The 5,000-nt window shown below is 50.3% G+C and overlaps 1 pseudogene; it reads left to right on the top strand.

The window, feature by feature from the left end:
* The first annotated feature begins 126 nt into the window (after positions 1-126).
* On the top strand, positions 127-235 carry LOC144041761 (5S ribosomal RNA; annotated as a pseudogene).
* Positions 236-5,000: the final 4,765 nt, after the last annotated feature.

Below are 5,000 nucleotides of genomic sequence, written 5' to 3'. Positions count from 1 at the left end.
ACTTGCTAACAGACAGCCGCACGCTAAACTGACAGGATGAGAGCTGAACATGCAGTCAAAATGTTTTTCTGTCCCAAGTTTAGACGAGTGTAACCTTTAAAAGAGTCAACTGTTTTCTTTTTCTTGGCTTACGGCCATACTACCCTGAGAATGCCCGATCTCGGAAGCTAAGCAGGGTCGGGCCTGGTTAGTACTTGAATGGGAGACCGCCTGGGAATACCAGGTGCTGTAAGCTTTGTTTTTGCACCTCCATGGCTAAAGTAAACTTTCACAAAAGACCTCAAGTACCCTAGCTACTTGCTAACAGACAGCCGCACGCTAAACTGACAGGATGAGAGCTGAACATGCAGTCAAAATGTTTTTCTGTCCCAAGTTTAGACGAGTGTAACCTTTAAAAGAGTCAACTGTTTTCTTTTTCTCGGCTTACGGCCATACTACCCTGAGAACGCCCAGGTGTGGTTGATTGGTTGCAGCTGAGCTGATTGTGCCTGTGTGTGTCAGTTGGGCTGTGTGCTCCCCATTATGTGGTTTTGTGTTCTTTCTTTGTCTGTTTTTGAATTCATTTTGGTTAATTTTTCTTTATTTTTGTGTTAGTTTTCAGTTTCTTTCTCCTCCCAGCTTCCTTGGCTGTGGAGGAGGGTTTATTCCCCCCCCCCCAGAGCTTTTTGCTCTGTTTCGACTGTTGGAATGGATGTGGCCTTTGCTGGGCCCAGGATGTCTGGAATGGTGAATGGTGAGTTTTCTGGCAGGATGGTTGGCAGTGATGTGGGTGCGAATGATGTTCGAAGTGGTATGAGTGTGGTGCACAAGCGTAAAGTGTGTTTCGATAAAGAGCTGACGGTGTTTTTGGAGCTCGAAGGTGGTGCTGGTCTGTCTCCGTTGGCTCTGCTGAGGGCTACCAAGGAAGTCTGTGGTACAATTCTGGCCTGTCGAATGATTACCAAAGACAGGTTCGAAATGACTGTGGCATCCCAGGTGGCCAAGGATAAATTGTTAGATGGGTTTAAGATCGGGGAAACTAGGGTTCACGGGAGGGATATCTGTGTGGATGAACTTGTTGTGTCTTTCCTGGGCCTGCCAGCTTACATTGAGGATGAGGAAATCCTGCAGAAGCTACTCGCTTGGGGTGTTTCGGCCGTGTCCGAGGTGAGGAGACGTATGTGGCCGGGGACAAACATAGCCGATGGGACGAGGTTTGTAAAGGTCCGCTTTACAAACCAAGTGCGTTCTCTACCATATTCCGTCAGGTTTAACACGGCGGGGGGGCCTGAATATTTTAGGGTCATTCATGACAGGCAAGTGAAGGTGTGCAGGGGGTGTCTCCAGCCTGACCATGTGTTGCGTGAATGCCCTGATTTTTGTTGCAGACGGTGTGGGGCCCAAGGCCATTATGCGCGGGAGTGTACAGAGCCCAGGGCCGCTAAATGTAAGGACTGTCATCAGTATCCCTCTGTGTGTGGATGCTCCGGCCACCTCGCCTCTGACCCAGAGGAAGGAGGTGGGGTCCCCCACCTACGGTTGAAGTAGAGCACGGCCCTGGATCGAGAGAGGCCCTGTTAGATCGGGATGTGGAACCGGGTATACCTGACCAGGTGGCATTGGTGCCTGTGGTGGGGGGGGCTGGTGAAATGTCTCACAGTCCTGCCCCCGAGCAGGAGGGGGGGGCAGTGTCCTGCCCTACCTCTAATATCGTGGTGGCAGGGGCTGGACCGGGGAGGGGGATGGGTGAGGATCTGGCTCCACACCTTACCCCTGAAGCGGGGGAGCAGGCACTGAAGTCAGGCCAGACTCCCAAGTCTCAGCGCTCGAGAGCGGGCAGCAGGAGTCAGGTGCCGCATAGGCGGCCACTGTCTAAGAGTAGTGACAGGTCCAGATCACCGACCGGGAGGGTTGGGTCGAAACATGCCGATGGGTTTTGTGAGACCCAGCCTGGTAGTGATCGGCGGTCAGGGCTGCAGGGTAAGGGCCCCGTCTCATGCGGCACTGCCCGTTCTGAGTCTGCCACTGTAGATGCCACAACTGTTCCTACGGGCGTCGATCCCCAAGGGAATGAGGTCGCCCCGACAAAGACGAACAGGAAGTCTAAACGGTAGTCTAGATCAGGATGATGGTTCAACTCCTTTTTTTCTTCCTAATGACGCTCTCCCTAGTCTCCATTAATGCCCGGAGCTTGAGGAATAGGGAAAAGATGCACAGTGTGTTTCACGACACCACCTGGGACGTACTGTGCATCCAGGAGACGTGGTGGGAGGCGGAGCATCTTCGCAAGGTAGAGGATATGGACATTGGTGTTTTGTACTGTGCTTTGGGCTCTGCACACTCCCGTGGTGTGGCTGTCCTAGTTAAGCCGGGTGTTTTCGGCGGGTCTTCTTTAGTGCGTGCGGACCCACATGGCCGCTTTATAGTGATTGATTTTCTGCGTGGCTCCACTAAATTTCGCCTTATAAATGTTTATGCGCCTAGTGAGGAGATGGAGAGGAAAACTTTCTTCGTTTCTGTTTTTCCTTATGTTACTGATTCCTCGTTTTTGATTGGCGACTTTAATATAGCGTTGTCAAAAATCGATCTCGGTCCGAACAACACATTCAGGAATGACGTTAGTCGAAGTTTTTTGATTGATGCTGCAGTGGCTGCTGATTTGTCCGAGGTCTGGCGAGGTCTCAACCCCCTGAAAAGGGACTATTCCCGGCGTCAGGTGGTGCAGGGGGTCCTCCTCCAGTCTCGGATAGATCTGTGTTTTGTTTCAAGTGCTTTATGGAAGTACATCGGTGGCAGCTCCTATGCATGTGTGGGCTGGAGCGATCACTCCCTTTTTTCCGTCAAACTTGACTTCCTGGGTGGTAAGAGGAATGGGGGGGTCTGGGTTTTTAATAATATGCTGCTTGCCGACCCCACTTTTGTAAATAAGATGGAGCACCTTTTTGATTGTTTTGATGATGAAATGGGAATTTGTCACTCTTTGGTTGATTGGTGGGAGCAGGCAAAGGCTAAAATTAAAAAGCTGTGCCTACGTTATAGTAAGCAGAGGAGGTGGGAGGAGTCCATCAGGGAGCACACGGTCCGGAGCCACCTCCAGAGACTTGCCGCCACCTCTGGTTTAGGCCCGGTAGATCCTGAGTATCTGGTGCTGCAGGAAGAGCTCAGGACTATACAGGTTAGTCGTGCTAGAGGGGCGGCACTTAGATCCAGGGCCCAGTATGCGGTAGAGGGCGAGCGCTCCACAGCTTTCTTTTTTGGTTTAGAGAAGTCCAGGCAGAGCAAGCTATACTTGGATGGCCTGTTGGATGAGTCAGGCAGGTGTCATAGTGATTTGGATGAGATTTTGGATATTGTAGGTAGGTTTTATGCAGATTTGTTTGATGGGGAAGGGATCAACGAGGTAAGCTGTAATCAGGCTTTAGGTGCGCTTGAAGGGTCTCTGAGCCCTAGTGACGCTGACAGCTGCGACGCGCCTATTTCTTTGGCAGAGGTTTCTGCAGCAATTAGGGGTCTCAATGCCTGTAGGAGTCCAGGAGAGGATGGTTTGAGCGCAGAGTTTTATAGTGCTTTCGCTCACAGGTTAGCCCCGATTCTCCATACTCTGTATGGCGATATTGAGAGAGAGGGTCGGGTTTCGGACTCCTTTTCTCTTAGTATTGTGACTTTGATTTTTAAGAAGGGTGATAAGCGGTGCCTGGCCAATTACAGACCAATAAGTCTCCTTAACACCGATTATAAAATACTGGCAAAAGTATTAGCACATAGGTTGAAAGGTGTGATTGGTAAAGTGGTTGCCAGTACACAGGCGTATTGTGTCCCGGGACGGGACTTTTCTGACACGATACTCTCCCTAAAGTTTTTGTTGAAGGAGATGCATGTCTCTGGGGGGATTCATGTTTCAGTTGATTTCAGTAAAGCATTTGATAGGGTTGAGCATTGTTTTCTTTACCGTGTTTTGGAGAAATTTGGTTTTAAAAATGGCTTCGTGAACTGGATTAAACTTTTGTATTCCAGTGCGGTCAGCCGTGTAAAATGCAATGGACTCCTGTCGAATAGCTTCCCTTTGCGGAGGTCGGTAAGGCAGGGGTGTCCTTTGAGTGCACTCCTCTATAGTATAGTGGCCGAGCCTTTGGCCGCTATGCTCAAGAGGGATGGGGCTGTGCACGGAATTGTGAGTCCATCTGGTAAGGAATATAAGATCTTTCAATATGCGGATGACACCAATTTGGTTTTGCGCGATGCGGGGAGCCTCAATGTTGCTCTCCACACCCTGAACGTTTATTGCCTTGCCTCAGGAGCAAAGATAAATTTCGAAAAGACGTCTGTGTCCTACTGCGGGGGCATCGTGGCCCCGCCGAATGTTTGGGGCGTCAGGGATGCAGGGGATTCTTATAGGGTTCTTGGTGTGCCCTTGGGTAGGGATGAGGTGACCTGTCGGGATTGTTTGTGGTCTGGCTTGTATAGCAGTGTGTGCACCCGAATGAATCTGTGGAAAATGCGTGGTCTTCACTTAAAAGGTAGGGTGTTGGTGGTAAATGCACTGTGTTTGTCTAAACTTGTTCATGCTCTTGCTGTGTATGACTTACCGGGGGTGTTTGCAAATAAATTTAGCATTGCTGTTAGTAAATTTATCTGGCGGCGAGAGAGGGCACCTGTTGCACACAATGTTTTGGTTGGTCAGTATGATCGGGGAGGGCTTAAACTGATCGACTTGGTAGTTAGGAAGAATGCGCTGCGTCTCAAATTGATAAAAAAGTTCCTCGACACCGGATTCGATGCGGCGTGGAAGGATTTTTTCGCTTCGCATGTTGAAAAGTTGGGTGAGTATGGTGTCTATAATTTGTGTATGCTTCCCCAGCGGACTGCCCTGGATCGGGTCCCGCCTTTTGAGAGGGAAGTGTTTGAGGCGTGGGCTAGACTGCGGCCGTTTGTAGTTGCGGCCCCTTGCTCCTTGTGGCAGCTAGGGCAAATGCCTTTACGTTTTAACCCTGACATGCTCTCTGATCCTCCTGGGAGGAGGG

The sequence above is a fragment of the Vanacampus margaritifer genome, chromosome 1, assembly GCF_051991255.1.
Source record: "Vanacampus margaritifer isolate UIUO_Vmar chromosome 1, RoL_Vmar_1.0, whole genome shotgun sequence".
In the NCBI taxonomy this organism is placed as follows: Eukaryota; Metazoa; Chordata; class Actinopteri; order Syngnathiformes; family Syngnathidae; genus Vanacampus; species Vanacampus margaritifer.
Note: the sequence above shows the minus strand (reverse complement) of the source record. Positions and strands in the feature narration are given on the sequence as shown.